General features: G+C 43.1%; 1 pseudogene; it reads right to left on the bottom strand.

Annotated features, from left to right (window-relative positions):
* Window positions 1–25,184, bottom strand: part of LOC103233516 (SHC SH2 domain-binding protein 1-like) — a 632,774-nt pseudogene that overhangs the window by 591,205 nt on the left and 16,385 nt on the right.

The following is a 25,184-nucleotide window of genomic DNA, read 5'->3' as shown; positions in this document are numbered from 1 at the left end:
AGAAGGAAGAGGCCCTGTGTGAACAGTCAGTCCCTAAAGAGAATGTCACCTTGGGGCCAGGCAAACTGTAGTTTTGGGCTCCTGTCATTTGCCTGGGAAGACTGAGTGTGTCTTTGCAGTTGTTCCCATCCACAGGCCTCTGTCCGACTGGCTTTCATCCCAGCCCACTTAACTTTCCTGCCCAAGAAACACCTGTGGTTTCCACCAGCCACATGCTACTCCCCTTCCTGAAATGCTCTTATTCCTTCCTGCCCTCAGGGACCAATCAGACCCAGCCTGAAGGCTCAGCTCAGTCCCTCCTGCCTCCCTGCACAACCCTTCTCCCTGGCCCTGTTTCACTCCTGCCCCTGTGCTCTCCCACAGACCCGATATTTGCACAACATCCATGGTTGCCAGTGCTTCACTGAACCCTCAAAATACATTAATTTGTCAGCTTCTAACACAAATCACCAGCTCGGGCATCTTAGGGCTACTATAACAAAATGTCATATGCTGGGTGGTTTCTCAATATAGAAATCGAGTAGTTCTGGAGGCTGGAAAGTCCAAGATCAAGGTGGATTTGGTGTCTGGTGAGGGTATGCTCTCTGGTTCATAGACAGTGCCCTTATGCTGTGTCCTCGCAATGTGGAAGGGGTGACAGGGTTCCCTTGGGCCCGTTTTATAAGGACACTAATTCCATTCACGAAGCCTCCACCCTCGTGACCTAATCACTTCCCAAAGACCCCACCTCCTAATACCATCACCTCAGGGGTTAAGATTTTAACACAGAAATTTGGAAGGGACACAAACATTCCAACCACACATCTGGGAGCGGAGTGGGATTTTTGCCCCCAGCTGCCTGTCCAGTGTCACTGGATAGCTGCCTGCAGTAGAAGGCTGGCTAGGAACTATTGTGCACTTTATGTACACACACCACCTCCTGTGAGCTTGGCATAACCCCTGTGAGGTGGGTGGCAGCTGCTTTTTTAGAAACTTCAAACGTGAAGCTCACTTTCAGTCTGGGCTCTGACTGGATATCTGGTATATCAAACTCTTACAAACAAATAAGCACAAACTGATCACATGCTGAAGCTCAGAGCCAATGCAGAACTTGTAAGAGTCAAAGCTAGGTCCAGCCCTGGGTCTATATGATGCCAAAGCCCCTCTCCTCCACCTCAGTCTCAGCCAGGCCTTGCCAGTCTGCTCCTCTCCCTCCTTTACCACCCCAGACCTTGACCCTCAGGGCTGAGGCTCTACAAAGCCCCTGGCAGTGAGGGAACATGGAACCCTAGAATCCTGCAAGGAGGGTCTGGACAAGGCAAGTTAGCTGTCCACCTGGGAGGCATACAAGTCCTCCTCTCCACCTAGAGAGCAAATCAGAGGCGAGGCTATTGGGTATCAAGAGTGCATCTGTCCACTAGGAAATGTGCAGAGACGTTGCTTTTGTTTAGGGTTGGGTTTGATTAGTCAGCACAGTGGCCTGGATCCAGAGCCACTCATATTTGATGGGGTTGAGAACAGCACTGCCTGCTGAAAATCTTACACTGAGCAAATCAGTCCTGCAGAAGGAAGGTCTGCCCAAGCTACTAGTACAGTCCCATGAGGAATCACTGAGTCCCATCAGCTAGCTTTTCTGTTTGTATCCTCTCCTTATTGTTATCATCTTGACATTGACCCAAGGGGCTCAGTCCAGCACTCACTCTGGACTCCACTGCCTGCTCTCAGGCTGCTGGAGGAGGCAGGCATCCAGAAACACGTGTCTGAGCCTCTGTGCACTCCAGACTTTTAATCTCCTTATTTGAAATTGATTGGTCTCTTGGCAGACAGCTCTGCATTGGCCCTCAGCTTCAGCATGTGATCTACTTTTGCTTATTTCTTTTAAAGACCAATTGACACACCATGGTATCCAATCTTCTCCCTCAATACCAGGTCTATTTGCCAACTAGAAGCAAAACCAGGAACACATACACTTACGAAAATAGCTCAGGAAACAAAAGCAAACAAAACCTGATAAAAATAAGGAGAGAAATATTCTGTCTAATGGCGACTTAGCATTATACAAAAGGTCAATCAAAACTTCATTACCAAGGAAAGATGAAATCACAAGAGAAAGGAGAAATTGGAGGGGTTGGGGGAAGAGTAAGCTGCCTGAAGCTTAGAAGATAAATAAGCTGGGCTGGAGTATATCTAAGAACTAGTTGCAAAAAAGACAAAAAGGGAAGAAAAGTGAAACACCTTTTTTGCTTTCCTTGGAGACAAAATTTTTCTCTGTCACCCAGACTGGAGTGCAGTGGTACAATCTTGGCTCACTGCAACCTCCACCTCCTGGGCTCAAGCTATTTTCCTGCCTCAGCCTCACGAGTAGCTGGGATTACAGGCAGGCGCCCCCACGCCCAGCTAATTTTTGTATTTCTAGTAGAGACGGAGTTTCACCATGTTGTCCAGGTTGGTCTCGAACTCCTGACCTCAAGTGATCCGCCCACCTTGGCCTCCCAAAGTGCTGGGATTAAATTGAAAGAAAATCGAACATCAAGAGATTTGAGCGCCCAGATTTGTGTTCATCTAGATACACCACGATCACTCTGAAGCAGCTAGAGCTGGTTTACAAACCAGCTTGGCGGGTCGTATCTCTGGGTAAAGCCTCCGATAGGGCCCCTTACCTACCAGACTGATCATATATCCTGGACATGTCTCCCTGTGGGCTCTCCTGTGCAATGCTGGTGGGTCACTTCACCAACTGGGCAGTGGGCTTCAAAAAAACAGTCCTAATTGGAGGGTGGGGCTGCCTTGTGACTTCCAAGTTCTTGGTTCTGTTTCTGCACCAGCTGCATGGGGGTAACACCAGGGTAAAAGAAGCAAGAAGCAGGACTAGCCAGGTGCAGTGGTTCATACCTGTAATCCCAGCACTTTGGGAGGCTAAGGTGGATGGATCATGCGGTCAAGAGATCAAGACCATCCTGGCCAAGATGGTGAAACCCCATCTGTACTAAAAAGTACAAAAACTAGCTGGGCATCATGGTGCACATGTGTAGTTCCAGCCACTCAAGAGGCTGAGGCAGGAGAATCGCTTGAATCCAGGAGGCGGGGGTTGCAGTGGGCTGAGGTTGCACCACTGCACTCCAGCCTAGTGACAGAAGACGACTCTGCCTCAAAAAAAAAAAAAAAAAAAAAAAAAAGAGAGGGGGCAGGACCTTACAGGAAAGGAAGAACAGCACAGACAAGTCAATTGATCACTACTGTGCATGACAAACTCATTGCAAACACCTTACTTCCTGACCTTCTAAAGATCAAGTCCAGAGTCCAGATTTTATAAGTGCAAATATCCAGCTTTTTTGCTGTTGGAAAGCTCTACTTTTAAAGTAATTCAAGGAGAAAGTACTTCTTAATCTCCATGTTCCCTACACAGAGGAAGAAAAACATTTTGTCTACTCTCTTATGTTCAGTTACTGAAGCCTGCAAATTAAATGGACAAAAGCCAGATTAACAAGAGAAATACATAAAAACTGTATTTGATGCTAATATTTTTTCTTGCACAGGAGGCCTCACAGAAAAGACCTCAGGCTGGGTGCATTAGATTTCACCTGTAATCCCAGCACTTGGGAAGGCCGAGGTGGTGGATCACTTGAGGTCAGTTGTTCAAGACTAGCCTGGCCAACATGGCAAAATCCTGTCTCTACTAAAAATACAAAAATTAGCTGGGTGTGGTGACACGCACCTGTAAGTCCCAGCTACTTGACTTGGGAGGCTAAGGCAGGAAAATCGCTTGAACCTGGGAAGCAGAGGTTGCGGTGAGCCAAGATTGTGCCACTGCACTCCAACCTGGGCAACACAGTGAGACTCTATCTCAAAATTAACAGAAAAAAGAAAAAAAAGACCCGTAAAAAGTGGTCAGACTCAGGGGCTTATATATCATTTTAACAAAGGGTGATAAATTGTGAAGTGACTAGACAAAGGAAAGCAGATCATTTGGGCTTCTAGGAGTGGTAAATTGTGAAACTATAACTAGGAAATATATAGTACATAAGGGATGAAGAGCAGGATTTGTTATGCAGACTCACCTTGGCACTGTCTCTAGTGATAAGTCATTTCTGTGATTAAGCATTATTCCCCTCTTCTGGTACTGGACAGAGGCATCACTTCACAAATCCTTTACAAATGGAAATTTATGTTACCTTTACCAAAGGAAACATGGCCTGCTTTTAGGCAGAAAGGAGAAGGACAGAAAGCTTTTCCTGTGTCTGTATTTTTCCAATTGTCTTCAACTCAAAATAATTCTTAAACCAAAGTGGCATATTCTGGGCCCCCTCACCTAGCAGCAGGAAAGTGACATAATGATGGAGAGGGTGAATGCTATAAAGACAAGGGCTGTAACATTATCCATCATCACTGAACCAGGGTCTAAGGGTGCTGAACGTATAGTAGGCACTGAATAAATATATGTTGAATGAATAAATAAATCAGTTGATGGATGGATGGATTGGATATTGGATAAAATCGGATTGAAGCAACTACATAGTGTGGAAAAGAAAACTGCAGCTTATTGAATTCTGGCTCCCATAAAATGCCACCAAGACAATATGTTGATAAAGGAAAGATCACGGCAGTAAGAGACAGCACTACCCTGGCAGTCATAACAATGTCTGAGTGGGACAGGTAAATTCAGGGTGTTTATGTTGTTTAAGAGTCTGGTTTAAGGCAGCTCTTTAAGTGTGGGGCAGACTAAGATTGAATAGGATAATATCATCCAAGATCATGGAGACAGCAAGGTGAGTTAAGTTATTGGATACAATCTACCACAGTTAAGCAGTTTTAAGTAAGTTTGAAGGAAATTCCTACAACAAACATGAAAGTTATTTGCAATGTTTGTATTTCTGGGCAAGTGTTTCCTGCCATTGTGAAATCATGTTTGTTGATACGGTTTGGATCTGTGTCCCCACCCTAATCTCATGTCGAATTGTAATCCCCAGTGTTGGAAGTGGGACCCAATGGGAGGTAATTGGATCATGGGGTTGATCCTTCATGAATGGCTTAGCACTTTCCCCTCCATGCTGTTCTCATGATGGTGAGTGAGTTCTCATGAGATCTGGTTGTTTAAAAGTGTTTGGCAGCTCCTCCATCAGTTCCTCCTGCTCCAGTCATATAAGAAGTATCTGCTTCTCCTTCACCCTGCATCATGATTATAAGTTTTCTGAGGACTCCCCAGAAGCAGAAGCCACTATGCTTCCTGTACAGCCTGTGGAACCATGAACCAATTAAATATCTTTTCTTCATAAGTTGCCCCATCTCAGGCATTTTTTATAGCAATATGAGAACAAACAAATACATTGGTAAAGACAGTGGAATAGTAAAGTCATGTTGTGAAGACTGCAGCATAGTAGTCATGTAATGCAGACATGAGGAAGCATATACAGGTTTCATTGGCTTCAGTCCCCAAGCTAATGGCCTTAAGTAAACTTTTCTCCTTCCACAGTGTGGTACCTACAGAAGAGTAAACCACATTTGTCCACAGAAAGCCAAGCAAACAAGCAGAGGTTACAGTGAGCCGAGATTGCGCCACCGCACTCTGGCCTAGGTGACAAGAGCGAGACTCCGTCTCAAAAAAAAAAAACAAAAACAAAAACAAAAAACAAAAAACATATATTAGTAACAATGAAAGGTGGGGAAGGGAATGAAAAAGTAGGCAAGGCATAGCCCTGTCCCAAGAAACCTAATAAGATTGCTTCCCACCTTGGCCACTTGCACCTTTGGTGATCAACCCTTGATCTGGGCTTTACTGAGCAAAAAGAGTTGCAAGCCAAACCAAACCAGTGACCTCAAGATGAGCTTCCAGAGCCTGGAACTACCTTGTTTGCAGCAAAAATATACACATTCACTCGTGGCGTTCAGCTCTTTCACCTTTGGGTTGTCACTCAACAGGAGGGTGGATGGAGACTCTGCCTGCTGGCAGAGACCAGATCCCAAACAAAACATCCCCCATTAAAGTCGTAAGAAACAGTTCTCTAGCTCCAACCCTCTCTACCACTGTTGGTTTACCCAGCCACCCAAAAGCTTCTCCCATCATTTCTGGGACATTTCATGGATATCTGTGATTCTCTCAACAACCCCATGGTATACACTACTTCCTCCAATTCTAACACCGGCTTTCTGAAAGGACAGGCACTGCCCCTACCTCTGGAAGCCTGGAAGCCCCAGGAACGTGCTTCACCCCAGTCCTGCCTCCTACGCACGTCTGTGGCCAAGCAGGACAGCAATCCAGTCCCCTTGCTATGCACTTCCTCCCTAAAGAAGAGAGAAGCCTGAAGCACCCCCAGCACCCTAGTGTGGGGGCATGGCCTAGGTTCTCAGGCACTGCTAAGATCCCAGAGGAAGGTCCGGGAGGATGATGTGTGGCCTTGCTGCGCTAAAAGTTGCCTTTCAGGGTTGGTGCCAGGCCTGGAATCTGCCCCAACAGCCCTCCAGGCAAACCCAGATGGGGCCTGAATCCTGGAGATTTCAGTTTGATCTGCAATTCCTGACATACCTGAAGTGTAGGGCCTCGGGTGCTGCAGCCAAGAAATCACCATATACTTCCAGTCCTGATCCCTTCTCCTCTAACATGCTAGGACTACTGATATCAGAGGCGTGAGCACCACCCCCAAGACTCAATTCCCCAGGAGATTCTCTGCCTCCCCAGCCCCCAGACTGCCCAATATAAGATATTCTACCCACTTCCACCTAAGCTGGGGCCAAAAAGGAAAAGGATTCATCAGGCAGGAGCTCCTTGCCCACAGTTAATTACTCATTTCCTCAACCTCTGATTGTGGGCAAATAGCCCCAGATGCATTAACAAAACAGTTGACAAAACACTCATGATGACTCATGACTGAACAGGTCCTGTCCTCGCCTGTGGGTTAGAAGTGTGCAAAGGGACAGGAGGTCAACAGTAGGGCCTGTTTGGACTCAGGGTGAAGACGGGAGGGGGACAGAGAGTGGCAAGAAAACCCAGAGATGAATAAAGTCAGGTCAGGGTTGTTACAGCCACCAACCACCAGAGAGAAGAAATTTGAATACAGCACCATGATTCCCCTCCACATCCTGGAGGCTGTGCTTTCAGTTTTGTAGCCCAGGGACCCTCTTTCTTGTTTCAAAGGGGCTTTATGTGAGGGAGAGACCTGCAGGGAGAGTCCCCACAATGATACACACACATGGGTGAAACAGGGTCCTTCTGGCACCCTATTCTGCAGCCCCAGACACAGATGGGGGAAGAAAATACGCCTGGAGTGACACAGCCTTCCTCCATCCCTTATCCCCAGTGAGCTGCAGACCCAAGGATGGCCCCCACCTAGGCTACACCAGCCCCTTACCTTCTGCTCTGCACATTGCAAAGGCACATGGCTGGGCTTTCCCCACTCAGAGACTGGGGAAGGAGGAATTCATTTCAAAGACAAGGGAAGGAACTTCTCTTCCCCCAGAGCCCTCTTCTCTCACTGTGGGTTTTGAGGAAATTATCAGGGGAAGAGGGCTCTGCACAGGCCCATATACACTCTGTACACAGGCCCAAAGACACCTGAGGACATGCTGCCTGCCCCATCTCACACGCTCACACTCACACTTGCGTGTCAGACACTCATGCTCCTGCCTCTGCACGCCAGGTCTTGAAGACATAGTGGTCCCTGCCGGCTTTGTGCCTCTGCAAGTCCACTTGGCATTGGGCTGGGGAGAGGAGGCCATGGAAGGCCCATGGCATCTTCCCAGCAGGAGCAGGGAGGGGAGACCACCTAACGCAGATCCCAGAAACTGGCGGAGCTGGGGGTGCTGCACACCCATAGATCCCAGGCATCTTTGCTCTCCCCTGGGACCATGGCTTCTGGCTTCCTCTGAGGCTCAATGGGTCCCTAGAGACTGGGGGTGGGCTGGGGAAAAGGGGCTGCAAAGAAAACGCCCTGTTCTCCTCCCCTTCCTGCGGCTGTCCTACAATGAAGAAAGGCGAACTTGACCCAAACTCTGCTTCCTGGTGCGCCCTTTGTTCACTGCAGGCCTGCGTGGGCAGGAGGCAGAATCAGGGGATGCGGGGAACTCACGGGGAGGGGAGGGAGCGTTCACCCCGCAGCAGGAGCCCCACGCTCCTGTCCTCGCCCTGAAAGAGGGAGGAGGTGGAGAGGGAGACCCCAGTGGGCCAGCAGCCCCGGCTTTGAGAACAGCAGAGTCCCTTGCGCCGGTTCCTACACAACGTGGAGCCCCGTCCCCATCCCAGTGACAGGGAGTAGCTCCCACTGTGGGGACTATGTGGAGCCCCTGCCTGGGGGTCCTGGAGTCTCTGCCTCCCCCAGCCAAGGCATGTGCGGATGTGTGAGGATCTGGGCGGGAGGATGTGAGGAGAGAAGGGAAGCATGGAGGCCGGGACAGGTCTCACGTTCCAGCCCCCGAGAGGCCCAGGTCCCTCCATCAGGAGACACCCCCAAGTGGTCCGGCCAAGACCAAGGGTTAGCCTCCAGGGAAGGAACTCCAAGGTGGCAGAAGACGGCTTCCGTCAGCAAAAGCAGCTGGAGCAGGGAAGGGATCTCAAGATGTGACAGAATTTAAAGAACAGAGGCACCGAGGACCGGCGGGGGCGCCCGGGCTCCGAGGCCTCCATGCTCTTGGCAGCCGTCCCCCCGGGTTTCCAGTGCGCAACCCTGCCCGCACTTGTGGCCACGGGGATTGGCTGCAGGGCAGCCCCCTCCTGAGCGAGCGCGGTCCTTGCAGGCGGCGCTGCAGTCGCGAGTCGCCGCGCTGCTTGGAGAGCAGGGCTGCGGCTCCAGCCAGCCAGTCAGGCCTAGGCCCCCTGCTGCTGTGGGCTGTGGCGAGGCTGCCTTTCTGGGAACCTCGGTGCTCTGGATCGCACCCTGCGCCGCTGGACCACCCACTCCTCCCCTGCTCTTCCCGGCGTCCTGGCTCCGGACCCCTTCCTGGTTAGTCACTCTCGGAACTCCGGGCGTGTCCCTGCCGCGCCTGAGGTTCTGCCTGGTTGTCAGAAGCCCGAGGCCGCTGACCGCTGAGCGCACTGGGCTGCTGGAGGCTCCGCCAAGCCAGTTCACAGCTCCCAGGCGGCCAGCTGGAGTTCCCTTCCCGTCCGCCTGCGCCTGTCCGCGCTTGCCCGACTTTATTCCACACTTGAGTTTTAAACTTAACGAGCTTTTCCAAAAAATATTCTCTCCCATTCTGTGGAGTTTTGTTTTGAGACAGGGACTCACCCTGTCACCCAAGGTGCAGTGCAGTGGCGCGATCTCGGCTCACTCACTGCAACCTCCGCCTCCCAGGTTCACGCGATTCTCCTGCCTCAGCCTCCTGAGTAGCTGGGATTACAGGCACCCACCACCACGCCTGGCAAATTATTTTTTATTTTTTGTAGGGATGGGGTCTCCCTATGTTACCCAGGCTGGTCTCAAGTTATCCTGGGCTCAAGCAATCCTCCCGCCTTGACCTTTCAAAGTGCTGAGGTTACAGGTGACAGCCACAGCGCCCAGCCCCATTTCTGAAATAGAAGATCCTCTTCTAGAAAGGAAATGCTTTTGAAAAAAATTACTTTATGATCCTAAACCTTTGAAAACAGGTGTAGCACAATTACATTAATCTTGGAGAAGTGCTCAGTTAGATACATCTCTATAGACATGCATAGATATATAGGCACAGAGAAATAACTTTCCTTACAGCATGAAAAGGGAAGACATTTCAACAATGGTGAACCAAGGAAAACATATCTCATTTAAACTGCTTAGACTAATAAAAATTTAAATGAATATTTAATATGATGATGAATACAGACAGAATTCTCATACATTCCATATTAGGATTATAAAGTGTTCCACATTTAGGAGTTGGCAACTAGACAATATCTATTAACATTTAAAATACAGAAAAGGGGCCGTGTGTGGTGGCTCACACCTGTAATCCCAGCACTTTGGGAGGCTGAGGCAGACAGATCACGAGGGCAGGAGTTTGAGAGCAGCCTGGCAAGCATGGTGGAACCCTGTCTCTACTAAAAATACATTTAAAAAGAAGTCAGGCATGGTGGCACGTGCCTGTAATTTCAGATACCCAGGAGGCCAAGGCAAGAGAATTGCTTGAACCTGGCAGGCGGAGGTTGCAGTAAACCAAGATTGTGCCACTGCACTCCAGCCTGGGCGACAGAGCGAGACTCCATCTCAAATAAATAAATAAATAAATAAATAAAATACAGAAAAGAAGCAAGTAGTAATGCTAGTCCTGAGAATCTCCCCTCAGGGCCAAAAATGCAGGCGATAAGACAAGAGCACAGTGCTGGACCCCAGTGCTTCCACAGGGTGACCTGTATCTGCCAGGATTTACAGAGGTTCCCCCCCTTTCATGTATGCACTTTTTGTACATTTTCTGAGATTCCAACTTTATAATAAAATCAACAGTAAAACAAATTTAATTTTGATATATCATTTTTCAAAATAAGATGTTCCAAAAGAGACCCTTGTTTTTTGCTTTTGTTTTTTTTTCTTTGAGACAAAGTCTCACTCTGTCACCCGTGCTGGAGTGCAGTGGCACAATCACAGCTCACTGCAATCTATGACTCCTGGGTTCAAGCAATTCTCCTGACTCAGCCTCCCGAGTAACGGGATTACAGGCACCTGCCACCATGCCTGGCTAATTTTTTGTATTTTTAGTAGTGACAGGGTTTTTCCATGTTGGCCAGGCAGGTCTTGAACTCCTGACCTCATAAACCGCCCACCTTGACTTCCCAAGGTGCTGGGATTACAGGCATGAGCCACGCGCCCAGCTGAGGCCCTTTCAACTCACTGTGCAGCTGAAGGGTATGCCTGAGGCCGCCCAGGAGAAAAGTCACTAATAAAGGCACGGCAAAACACTACTCTGTTTTTTTGGTCTCTCTGTTTACACCACAGTGGAGAAATAGCCTGAGCTGAGCCCTGCTGACTTCTTCCCCGGCAGTCAGCCGGACCTTAAAGCAGCATTGTTCCCTCCTCTCCACCAACGCCTCCCAATCTGCCAGGCTGTGTTCACTGACCCCAACTGCATCTGAGGGTCACTGAGGCCAGTGGATCTAGGGGAGCTTTCTGCTGGGCCAGAATTCCTCCACCACATGCTGGACACAGCAGTGGACACAGCAGTCGGCTCCTACACAGTTGCTTCTTACACATTAAAAGAATATTAAGAGATTTGGAAACACACCAAGAAACATGGGACTTAATGTAACAGTGAAACAGCAAAATAATTCACATAACTAATTTCATTTCCATTTAAGGTGCCTTCTTCTATTCCTGCATGTAGGCAAGGATAATTTTACAGCACTGAGATAAAATAAGCAGCAGTCATACAGTTTTTGAAACTAACTCTTAGCTAAGTTAAAGGAGAAGTATATAAACAACTATGCTTTGGTGGAGATTTATAGGAACATTGTGACATGGCCAAGGACAGGGAAGTTCCCAACCTCCTCAGACCCTTGCTGGCTCCCACGTGTCTGCCAGCCTCAGCCCCCTCTGCATCTCAACCCCCTCCCCTTTGCCAGCCCTTTACATAAAAAGAGCCTGACATTTGTACTGACTTAAGCTGCTTCTTTAGAACATTAGTCCACCATCTTCTTCGTTTTCTGGCTCTTCAAACTAAAGTCACCTTCCTTGCCCTAACTCCTTGTCTCCTGACGTATTGAATGGCGTGTGGGAGCAGAATGAGGTTGGACTTGGTTACATTACTTTCTCTTCACAGAAAGTTTGGATTTTCTTCTGCAATGAAAGAACTGCTGTACTTGAGCGCTTCATTTTTTCTTCTAATTGAAACACTATCAAACTACATTTCTCAAAACAATTCACTGTAAATATCATTTATATGTTAATGTAAGTGAATAAACTGATATTTTATTCTCTACGTACTAATTATACTTTGAAAATATATGCACTTTACAGTAAAGATTTTCAGTACTCTGTAGCAATAGTTTTTCTAGAGTTATATTCCAATAGTCATAAATTAAACCCACCATTTTTTGCTTGAATACGTATACATTAAAAAACAAAAGGTGGCTGTGTGTGATGGCTCACGCCTATAATTCTGAGGCTGAGGCCAGCGATCACTTCAGGTCAGGCGGTCGAGACCAGCCTGGCCTACATGGTAAAACCCCGTCTGTACTAAATACACAAATGTAAGCCGGGTGTGGTGGCACATGCCTGTAACCCCAGCTACTCGGGAGGCTGAGGCAGGAGAATCAGTAAACGTAATCCATCATATAAACAGAACCAAAGACAAAAACCACATGATTATCTCATAGATGCAGAAAAGGCCTTTGACAAAATTCAACGCCTTTCACATGAAAAATTCTCAATAAACTAGGTATTGATGGGATGTATCTCAAAATAGTAAGAGCTATTTATGACAAACCCACAGCCAATATCATACTGAATGGGCAAAAACTAGAAACACTCCCTTTGAAAACTGGCACAAGACAGGGATGCCCTCTCTCACCACTCCTATTCAACATAGTGTTGGAAGTTCTGGCCAGGGCAATCACGCAGGAGAAAGAAATAGAAGGTATTCGATTAGGAAAAGAGGAAGTCAAATTGTCCCTGTTTGCAGATGACATGACTGGATATTTAGAAAAACCCATTGTCACAGCCCAAAATCTCCTTAAGCTGATAAGCAACTTCAGCAAAGTCTTAGGATACAAAATCAATTAAAGACTTAAATGTTAGACCTAAAACCATAAAAACCCTAGAAAAAAACCTAGGCAACACCATTCAGGACATAGGCATGGGCAAGGACTTCATGACTAAAACACCAAAAGCAATGGCAACAAAAGCCAAAAGTGACAAATGGGATTTAATTAAACTAAAGGGCTTCCGCACAGCAAAAGAAACTACCATCAGAGTGAACAGGCAACCTATAGAATGGGAGAAAATTTTTATAATCTATCCATCTGACAATGGACTAATATCCAGAATCTACAAAGATCTTAAATTTACAAGAAAAAATGAAACCACCCCATCAAAAAGTGGGCAAAGGATATGAACAGGCACTTCTCAAAAGAAGACATTCATGCAGCCAATGGACACATGAAAAAATGCTCATCATCACCGGCTGTCAGAGAAATGCACAAAGAGACCACAATAAGATACCATCTCACACCAGTTAGAATGGCAATCATTAAAAAGTCAGGAAACAGGGGCTGGAGAGGATGTGGAGAAATAGGACAACTTTTACACTGTTGGTGGGACTGTAAACTAGTTCAACCATTGTGGAAGAAAGTATGGCAATTCCTCAAGGATCTAGAACTAGAGATAGCATTTGACCCAGCCATCCCTTTACTGGGTATATACCCAAAGGATTATAAATCACGCTGCTATAAAGACACATGCACACGTATGTTTATTGTGGCACTATACACAATAGCAAAGACTTTGAACCAACCAAAATGTCCATCAATAATAGACTGGATTAAGAAAATGTGGCACATATGCACCATGGAATACTATGCAGCCATAAAAAAGGATGAGTTAATATCCTTTTTAGGGACATGGAAGAAGCTGGAAACCATCATTCTGAGCAAACTATCGCAAGGAAAGAAAACCAACACTGCATGTTCTCACTCATAGGTGGGAATTGAACAATGAGAACACTTGCACACAGGGTGAGGAACATCACACACCGGGACTTGTTGTGGGGTTGGGGGAGGGGGGAGGAATAGCATTAGGAGATATACCTAATGTAAATGATGAGTTAATGTGTGCAACACACCAACATGGCACATGTATACGTATGTAACAAACCTGCATGCTGTGCACATGTACTCTAGAATTTAAAGTATAATTAAACAAATAGAAAAAGGCATATCATGTGAATAAAAATCAAAGGAAAAGCAAGTGTGGCTATATTAGTATGAGATAAAGTAGACTTTGGAGCAAAAAAAATTACCAGAGACAGACATAAAGTAATCATAAACATGCTGACTCACCAAAAAGACATAGCAATCCTAAATGAGCATATACCAAGTAACAGAATTGCAAAATATGTGAAGCAAAAACTAATAGTACTGAAAAGCAAACAAACAAATTCAGTTATAGAGACTTCAACACCCCTCTCTCAACAACTGACAGAAGAAAAAATTAGAAATACAAAAAAACTCAACACCACCAACCAAGTTGATCTAGTTGACATTTTATATAATATACCACCCAGTGACAGCAGAATACACATTCTTTTCATTTGCTCACAGAATATGTATCCAGATAGACCATATCCTGAGCCATAAAAGAAACCTCTAGAAATTTAAAAGAATTAAAATCATATAGTGTGTTTTCTATTCAATGGAATGAAACTGGAAATCAACAACAGAAAGATAATAGTAAAACTCCAAATATTTAGAAACTAAACAACACACTTCTAAATCCTGCATGAACTGAAGGATGAAAATAAAATACATCACAACTTACAAAACAGCTACAGCAATGCTGAGAGACAAGTTTATACCATTAAATGCTTACATTAGAAAAGAGAAAAAGTCTCAAATCAATAATCTCATCTCTCAGGTGGAAAACCCAAAACAAGTAAAATAAACCCAATACAAGCAGAAGGAATGAAATCATAAAAAGAACATAAAAAAGTAAAACTAAAAATTAAAATTAAATTTAAAAAAAGATCTAAAATAAATCAAATTCAAAACAGAACAATTATCAAAAAGAAAAAAAAACACAGAACAATGAAACAAAGAGTTAGTTGTTAAAAGAGAGAAGACACAAACTGCCATCATCAAGTATGAAACAAGGATCATTACTATATACCCTACCGATATCAGAAGAATAAGGAAATACTACAAACAATTCTATACATATAAATCTGACAACTTAGAAGTAGTAGTTCAGTATCACAAAAAGCACAAACTACCAAAATATACTCAATATGAAACAGGTCATTTGAATACCCTTTTAAAACTATTAATGAAATTGAATTCATAATTTTAAAAATTCCAAAAGAGCAATCTCCAGGCCCAGGTGATTGCATTGGAGAAATCCATCAAACATCTGAATAATAAACAGCAATTCTCCACAATCTCATCTACAAAATGGAAGAAAAGGGAACACCTCAGTATTCATTTTATGACGCTATTATCATCAATAATAAAACCACACAAAGTGGTACAGAAAACCAAAACTAGAGTCCAATATTCATGAATATAGATGCAAAATTTCCCAACAAAAGATTAGCAAATATAATCTTTATGCCACAGAGGCAAGGCTGGCTCAAAATCTGAAAATCAACCAATGTAACCCACCATTTTCTGTTTTCCAATAAGAAAAATCATCTGATCATATCAATCTATCCAGAAAAACATTAGAAGTCAGCCTATTCCTGAGACAGGAACTCAGAAAAAAAGAAGTCAAAATCCACTTATGATAAAAATTCTCAAAAAAGAGGAGAAATTATTCAACTTCATAAAGATGATCTAAAAACCTGATCAACCTTGTTCTTTTTGATGGAACACTAAATATATTCTCTCTAATATCAAAACCAAGGTAAGGATGTCTACTTTCATAGTGCTGGAAATTCTAGCCAGCACAATAAGACAAGGGGGGAAAAAGTCATAAAGATTAGAAAAGAAAAAAAAGAACCTGCCTTTATTTGCAGATAACATTACTCTGTATGCAGAAAATCCCAAGGAATCTACAAAAACGTTCCTATAAGTACAGTTCAACAAAGTCATAGGATATAGCGCAAACATATAAAAATAAATTATATTTCTATATACTAGCAATGAACATACGGATATTGAAATAAAAAATACCACTTACAATCACTCAAAAAAGTGAAATAATTAGGTACAAATCTAACAAAACACATACATTTGTATACTGAAGAGTACACAATGCTGATGAAAGAAAACAAAGATTTGGCTGGGTGTGGTGGCTCATGTTTATAATTCCAGCACTTCGGGAGACTGAAGCAGGGGCACTGTGTGAGCCCAGGAGTTGGAGAACAGCCTGGGCAACATGGCAAGACCCCATCTCTACAAAAAATAAAGTAAAAAATATTAGCTCGGTGTAGTGGCATGCACCCATGGTCCCAGCTACTTGAGAGGCAGAGTGGGAAGATGACTTGAGCCCAGGAGACTGAAGCTATGCCATGAACCACGTTCATGCCACTGTACTCCAGCCTGGGCGCCAGAACAAGACCTTATCTCAAAAAAAAAAAAAAAAAAAAAAAGAAATCAGAAGTTTTAAATAAATGGAGAAATACATTGTGTTCAAAGATTGGAAGGCGTCAGTCCTTCCCAAATTGACACAGGGGTTTAATTCCTACCAAAATCTCAGCATGATCTTTTGTGGATATAGACAAAATTATTTTAACATTTGTATTGAAAAGTGAAGGAACAAGAGTAGCTGAAACAATTTTGAAAAAAGCAAACTAGGCGAAATCGCTCTACCTGATTTTAAGACTTAAAGTATAGCTACAGGTATTGATGGAAGGATGGCTACACAGATTAGTGAAACAGAATAGGAAAATAAATGAACCTAAACCTCACACCTTATGCCAAAATTAACTAGAAAATGGATGACAACCTTATGTAATATATAAAGCTGTAAAAGTTTTAGAAAAAAAAAAAATAGAAGAAAAGCAGGATCTGTGGCTAGGCAAAGAGTTCTTATCACCAAAACCTCGACTCATAAAAGGAAAAATTGATCCACTGGGCTTCATCAAAATTAAATACTTTGCTCCATAAAAGCCCATATGAAGAAGGTGAAAAGACAAGCTACGGAGTGGCAAAAAATGTCTCCAAACCACATACCTGACAACGGACTAGTATCTAAAATATACAGAGAACTCTCAAACCTCTACAGTAAAGAATAAACAATCCAATTAGAAAATGGGGCAAAAGTCACAGATATTTCAATAAAGAAGATATAAGGATGGTAAATAAGCATATGAGAAAATGCTCGACAGCAGTAACAACTGGGGAAATGGCAATTAAAACCACAATGAGATATCACCACACACTTACCAGAATGGCTAAAACAAAAATAGTCAAAACACCAAATGCTCTTGAGGACATGGAGAAACTGGACCACTCAAACATTGCTAGTGGGAATGTAAAACGGTACAACTATTCTGAAAAACATTTTAGCAGTTTCTTAAAAAAAACAAACAAACAAACAAAAAACAACTAAACATGCAACTACTGTATGACCTACAATTGCATCCATTGGCATTTATTGCTTAAAAAATGAAAACTGTGTTCACACAAAAACCTGTACCCGAACGTTTACAGCAACTTTACCGACAACAGGCAAAAACCAGAGACAATCTAGACATCCTCCCACAAGTTCTAAACGAACTGTGGAACAATCACACATTGGACTATTCCTCCACAGTAAAAAGGAGCAAGCTATCGGTACATACAACAACCTAGGTGAAGCTCCACAGAACCACACTAAGTGAGAAAAGCCAATCCCAAAAGAGCCACATACTGTGTGATTCCATTTCTACATTTTTGAAATGATGAAATAAATAGAAATGAACAACAGCTTAATAGGTGTGCCTGCAGTTAAGGAAGAGGTTGGTGGGAGAGGCAGGTGAGTTTGGCTCTAGGAGGGCAGCATGAGGGGTCCCTGTGGTGATGGGAATATTCTTCCACTTGACTGGATCGATGCCAGTATTCTGGTTGTGATGTGGCACGACAGTTTCACAAGATGTTACCGTTAGGGGACACTGGTGAAGGGCATAATGCAGGACCTCTCCCTGTTATTTCTTACAACACTGTATGAATCTACAATTACAAAGTTATCATTTTAAGGATCTAAACCTCTCTTAAAGCTACATAAACTAATTGTGAGACTTATGACTTTTTTTCCTATCATTTGAAAATGCTACATGAGAAGACCCTTGCACAGTTGAGTTTGACTGACTTGGTAGAGATGACTGTCTGAAGACAGTGGGAGTACGCACATACATCTTGGTCCCATATTTCATATTTTCATTTACAACTTAAACCCAAGCTACTTCTCCAAGAACTTCTACCTTGGCGCCACAGAAAACCGAGCTCTTTGTTAGAAATTCTGCCGATGTCCGCACTGTGACTCCGGTCGTCTCACACTGCAGCACACAGTTTTCCAGCGTAGTCTTACCACGGTGAACAACTGGGTTGAAAAAACACGCTGACTGCTTAATTAAGAAGGCACATTAAGAAGTAATGTGCCTTTCCCAATGTTAGAGATAGCCTGGTGCTGACATTAGCTATGGTCTAAATATTTCTCAATGGCTATCATTTAAATTTTCTTACTTAAATTACAAATTCATAAAATAGAAAACAATGAATATTTTGAGTTATTTTCTACAATCTAAAAGCAACATTCTTTACAAAAAATGACTTGTACAAAAGTACTTTCCATTACCAGAAAAAAAAAAGCATCAGAGAGCAATTTTGCTGAGTATCTCGGAAGAAAAAGACCTTGATTCAAGAAAGGGGATACAAAGATTCCAGGAAACAAACACTACTCCTATGTGGAGATAACTTCAGTCTAGTGCTGCCTTGAATACAGAGAACACAGACCACAACACTGGAAAGCTTTAAGAGAAAAAAATCACCACACAGAAAAGAAACTAATATCAAACAACAAATTATTATCAATAGGCTATTTTTCACTTCAGGGTTAAGATTGCTAAGTCGTCACACTATGTACATAAAAAAATAATTTTTTAGGCCACATGCGGTGGCTCACACCTCTAATCCTAGCACTTTGGGAGGCTGAGGGGAGCGGATCACCCAAGGTCAGGAGTTCAGGACCAACCTAGCCAACATGGTGAAACCCCGTCTCTACTAAAAAATACAAACATTAGCAGGGCATGGTGGCAGGCACCTGTAATCCCAGCTACTTGGGAGGCTGAGGCAGGGGAATTGCTTGAACCCAAAGGGTGGAGCTTGCAGTGAGCTGAGATCATGCCACTGCACTCCAGCCTGGGCAACAGAGTGAGACCTCTGCCTCTCCGGTTCAAGTGATTCTCCTGCCTCAGCCTCCTGAGCAGCTGGGATGACAGGTGCCTGCCACCACACCTGGCTAATTTTTGTATTTTTTAGTAGAGTCTGGGTTTCATCACGTGGACCAGACTGGTCTCAAACTCTTGACCTCAGGTGATCCACCCGCCTCAGCCTCCCAAAGTGTTGGGATTACAGGCGTAAGCCACCGCGCCCAGCCTAAATGAATAAACTTTTTTTTTTTTTTTTTTTTTTTTTTGGAGACGGAGCTTCGCTCTGTTGCCTGGGCTGGAGTACAGTGGTATGATCTTGGCTCACTGCAACCTCTGCTTCCCTGGTTCAAGGAAATCTCCTGCCTCCGCTTCCAGAGTAGATGGGATCACAGGTGTGTACCACCACACCTGGCTAATTTTTGTATTTTTAGTAGAGACGGGGTTCCACCATGTTCGCAAGGCTGGTCTCAAACTCCTGACCTCAGGTGATCCACCCTTCTCCTTGGCCTCCCAAAGTACTCGGATTGCAGGTGGCAGCCACCATGCCCAGCTTCGTAAATAAATAATCAGCCTTCCATACACACTCATACCCCAGAGACATTGCAGTTTGAGTTCCAAACCACCACAATAAAGGAAATATCACAATTAAAGTGAGTTACACAATTTTTTTTGTTTCCCAGTGCATACAAAAGTTATATTTATGGGAATCTGAAGCAGGTGGGTCGCTTGAGGCAAGGAGTCTGAGACCAGCCTGGGCAACATGGCGAAACGCCATCTCTACAAAATACAAAAATTAGCCAGATGTGGTGGCACACACCTGTAGTCCCAGCTACTTGCGGGGCAGAGACAGAATTGCTTGAGCCCAGGAGTTTGAGGCTACAGTGAGCTATAATCATGCTATTGCACTCTAGCCTACATGACAGTGAGACTGCCTCTAAAAACAAAAAAAAAAATAAAAGTTGTGTTTATACTACTGAGCATTTGAGTTTATACTAATAAATGCTATGTTTATAATACATCTATTAAATATACAAAAGCATTATGCTTTTTAAAAAATGTATACATCTTAAAACACTTTATTTTGCTAAAACATGCTAACAATCCTCTGAGCCTTCAGCAAGATATAATCTTTTTGCTGGTGGAGGGTCTTACACCTCAATGTTGATGGCTGCTTACTGATCGGAATGGTGTTTGCTGAAGGTTAAGGTGGCTGTGACAATTTTTAAAAATAAGACAACAATGATGTTTGCCACATTGACTGACTCTTCCTTTCATGAAAGGATTTCTCTGTAGCATGTGATTTTGTTTGATAGCACTTTACCCACAGTAGAAAGTTATTCAAAATTGGAGTCAATCCCTTCAAAGTCTGCCTCTGCTTTACCAAGTTTATGTAATACTCTAAATCATTTGTTGTCATTCAACCATGTTCACAGCATCCTCCCCAGGAGATTCCATCTCAGGAACCCACCTTCTTCGCTCATCCATAAGAAGCAACTCCTCGTCTGTTCCAATTTTGTTATAAGATTGTAGCAATTCAGTCACACTTGAGCTTCTACTTGCTATTATCAGGCTCTAGTTCTCTTGCTATTTCCACAACTGCAGTTACTTCCTCCATTCAAGTCTTGAACCCCTCAATCATCCATGAGGGCTGGAATCAACCTCTCCGGAACCCATGTTAATGTTGAAATGTTAACTTCCTCCCATGAATCATAAATGTTCTTAATGACATCTAGAATGATGACCTCTTCCCAGAAAGTTTTCAGTTGACTTTGCCCAGACCCATCAGAGGAATCACTATCAATAGCTGGTAGAGCCTTATGAAGTGTATTACTCAAATAGTAAGATTTGAAAGTCAAACTTACTCCTTGATCCATGAGCTGCAGAATGGATGTTATTAGGAGACATGAAAACAACATTAATCTCCTGGTACACCTCCATCATTAGTTCTCTGATGAACAGGTACATTGTCAATAAGTAATCATATTTTTAAATGAATCTTTTTTCTTTTTCAGTAGTAAATCTCAATAATGGGCCTAAAATATTCAGTAAACCACACTATAAACAGATGTGCTACCATTCAGGCTTTGTTGTTCCATTTCTAGGGCGCAGGCAGAGTAGATGTGGCATAATTCTTAAGGGCTCTAGGATTTTCAGAATGTTAAATGAGCACTGGCTTCAACTTAAAGTCACCAGTTATATTCGCTCCGAACAAGAGAGTCAGCCTGTCCTTTGAAGCTGTGAAGCCAAGCATTGACTTCTCCTCTCTAGCTATGAAAAGTACTAGATGGCATCTCCTTCCAATAGGAGGTTATTTCATCTACATTGAAAATGTGTTGTTTAGTGTATCCACCTTCATCAGTTACCTTAGCTAGATCTTCTGGTTAACTTGCTGTAGCTTGCATCAGCACCTGCTGCTTCACCCTTGCACTTTCATGTTACAGAGATGGCTTCTTTCCTTAAACCTCATGAACCAACCTCTGCTAGCTTCAAACTCTTCTTCTACAGCTTTCTCACCTCCCTCTGCCTTCATAGAACTGAACGAAGTTAGGGCTCTGCTCTGCAATAGGCTCTGATTTAAGGAATGTGGTGGCTGATTTGATCTTCTATCCAGACTACAGAAACTTTCTCCATATGAACAATAAAGCTGTTTCATTTTCTTATCATTCATGTGTTCACTAGAGTAGTGCTTTTAATTTCCTTTATGAACTTTTCCTTTACATGCAAAACTTAGCCAAATGACCCAAGAGACCTAGGTGTCAGTCTATCTCAGCTTTCTACATGCCTTCCTCACTAAGTTAAACATTGCTAGTTTTTAAATTTAACGTGAGAGACATGCCACTCTTCCTCTCACTTGAACACATAGATGCCATTGTAGGGTTATTAACTGGCCTAATCTCAATATTGCTGTGTCTCAAGGAATAGGGTAGCCCAAAGAGAAGGAGAGAGATAGGAGAACGGCTGATTGGTGGAATAGTCAGAACTCATACAATTATCAGTTAAGTTCACCATATGGATGTGGTTCATGGCACCCCAAAACAATTACAGTAGTAACATCAAGATCACTGCTCACAGATCAGCATATCATCCATAGTTTTTAAAAAAAAGCCTTGCAATATTGTGAGACTTACGAAAATGTGACACAGGCACACAAGGTGAGCACACGCTCTTGGGAAAATGGTGCCAATAGACTGGCTTGAAACAGGGTTGCCACAACCTTCAATCTGTAAAAAAGAAAACTCAGTATCTGTGAAGTGCAATAAAACAAGGTATGCCTATACTCAAGAGTGACATTTCATTAAATTCTATCTTCCATAGAAAGTACAGTTTTCCTTCAAATCTTAGAACAAATGATAAACCAAACATTCAGATATTTACTTAAGATTCCCTCTACAGCATCGTGCTGAGCAAATTTTATGCCTGAGATTTTAATATCAGCACCGGTGCAGTCCACAAAAGTGTCCCCTTTGCCCCTCTTGTCTATCACAATGTCATCTGGTAGGCCCTATCACAAGGAAGAGAGAGAAAGAACACTCAAGATGGGTGAGGAAAAACACCTAAACATGAACACTCTAGAACACATTTCTCTAGTTCAAATGACTGCAGGTGATAATAAGACCAGTCAACCATGTTGCATTTAAATAAAATATATCTCCCCACATATCCTGTTTAATTTAAACCAGGGTATCCAACTTTTAATAATAACTCTCTGACTAGTCCCTGTATCAAGAAGACTACCCTATCAACTATCCCACATCAGCTCAGCACTAAATTCACTTACAAAAGTGCTACAAAAAATAATGTTCGAGACTAGTCCAGGCAACATAGTCAGACTCCATCTCTACAAAAAAACAAAAAAAGATTCATCAGGCATGGTGGCATGCACCAATCACTCACCTCACAAGGAGGCTAAAGTGGGAGGGTCACTTGACCCCAGAATTTTAAGGCTGCAGTAAGCTATGATCATGCCATTGCACTGCAGCCTTCATTCCTGGAGACAGAATGAGACCCCATCTCAAATAATAATAATAAGGACTTACAATTGAGTCAAAGAACTTTAAAGCACTCACCCTTAGAAGTTTGTTTCTAACTTTAACATTCTATGATTCTAATATAAATTACATTTGAATAAACCTAAGCAGTTCTCAAGATGATCTAATTTTAATATTCTCTTAAACAGTTGGCTTAAAATCTGACAAACTGACTAGTTACTAGAAAAAAAAAACAAACAGTCTACCTCATTAGCAAACAAAAAGCATTAGATCAAGGCTGGGTGCGGTGGCTCATGCCTGTAATCCCAGCACTTTGGGAGGCTAGGGTGGGGGGATCACTTGAGGTCAGGAGGTCGAGGGCAACCTGGCCAACATGGTGAAACTCTACCTTTACTAAAAATACAAAAATTAGCTGTGTATGGCATGTGCCTGTAATCCCAGCTTCTCAGGAGGCTGAGGTGGGAGAATTTCTTGAACCTGGGAGGCGTAGATTGCAGCGAGCCAAGATCGTGCCACTGCACTCCAGCCTGGGTGATGGAGTGAAACTCCATCTCAAAAATGAAGCATCAGATCTCAGGTGCAGTGGCTCAAGCCTATAATCCCAGCACTTTCGGAGACCAAGGCAGGCAGATCCCTTGAGGTCAGGAGTTTCAGACCAGCCTGGCCAACATGGAGAAAGCCTGTCTCTACTAAAACTACAAAAATTAGCCAGGCATGATGGCAGACACCAGTAATCCCAGCAACTCAGGAGGCTGAGCCAGGAGAATCGCTTGAACCCAGGAGGCAGAGGTTGCAATGAGCTGAGATCACACCACTCCACTCCAGCCTGCGTGACAGAGCAGACTCTGTCTCAAAAAAAGCAAAAACAAAAAACCCATCACATTGGTATAAATCTTGCTCAAACCATTAATGCAAGTCAAACACCTGAGTGGGCTTACAAAAAACTGGAGTATCAGAAAACTAAAGAATTCACTTGACTTCCATTATAAAACAGAAGCACATAGACAAAGCTGTAAGAAGTAACCCTCATTGTCCAAAGACGAGTCTTTGAGTAAATGAAAGCAGCAGCTATTTTTAACAAGCAAAGCCACTCAATGTATCTACACTGGAAGAGGACAAAGGCTTTGGGGGCCCTAGAGAATGCAAGGGGACTCCACACACTGGAATGCTACCAGGGGTGGACTCTGGATGCCTGAATTATGAATAATTTTGTTTCTGACTATTGTATGTATCTGCCTGTGCTTTGCATATTTTCTACAATAACCATTGCTTTCTACCATCAGAAAAATTAAAAGTACAAAAAGAACTGCATATTGAGAAAAAAGATTTTTACTCAAATTTTTATATAATGATGCATTTCTTTCCACTTAAAACATAAAACCATCACCTAAAGGAATGGATTTTCAAAACAAGAAAGAAAAACCCTATTGTAAGTACTACTGACACCCTGCACACAGTAGGTACTCAATATGTATCTCTTGTTACACGGGCTAACTATAGATCACTATCAGATGAGCTTGACTCTAACTCATGAACACTCCATACATGCACACTAGAGATACCATCTGATTCCCCAATTCTCAGACCTATACTGTTAGTCAATATACAGCCATTTTTATATCTAATCTATCAGCATTCTATATGTCTGTTTACAACACTCTGGCAATTACATTAAAATTTCCTCACCAATCTAGGAGGAATTCTTATCTACCTTACAAACTATAGTATCAGTGTTATTTCCACTATGCCAAAAAAAGTGTTTTTATCACAGTGATTTATCTTGCAGATGTGTTATTTATATACACATATATATTATACATCAAAAATTGGAGAGTAGAAAGAACAAAAATTACACACATAAAACAAAAAAGGGGGTAAGATGACGTACTAGGAACAAGAGAAAACTAAACTTCCAGCCTCGCTTCCGTTCAGAAGTTTTGACAAGATAAAGAGCATAGCTTAAGCAGTTTCTGAACAGCTGCACAAGTCCCAAAATGATGTATGATTTTTTGCATTACAAGCTTCACTGCTAACTTGAAGCTATTTTGGTAAATAGTTGAACAGGTGTAACTAAATTTGACACATTATGAAAATACATAGGACCAAGATGAACAATTGTAAAGTAACCTAAATTTAGAAATTACTCTAAATGAACAGTAAGATTATAACTGTCAAAAAGTTATTATTATTATTGTTTTTAGACAGTCTTGCTCTGTCGCCCAGGCTGGAGCATAGTGGTATTATCTTGACTCATTACAACCTTCT

This window comes from Chlorocebus sabaeus, chromosome 5 (assembly GCF_047675955.1).
Source record: "Chlorocebus sabaeus isolate Y175 chromosome 5, mChlSab1.0.hap1, whole genome shotgun sequence".
NCBI lineage: Eukaryota > Metazoa > Chordata > Mammalia > Primates > Cercopithecidae > Chlorocebus > Chlorocebus sabaeus.
Note: the sequence above shows the minus strand (reverse complement) of the source record. Positions and strands in the feature narration are given on the sequence as shown.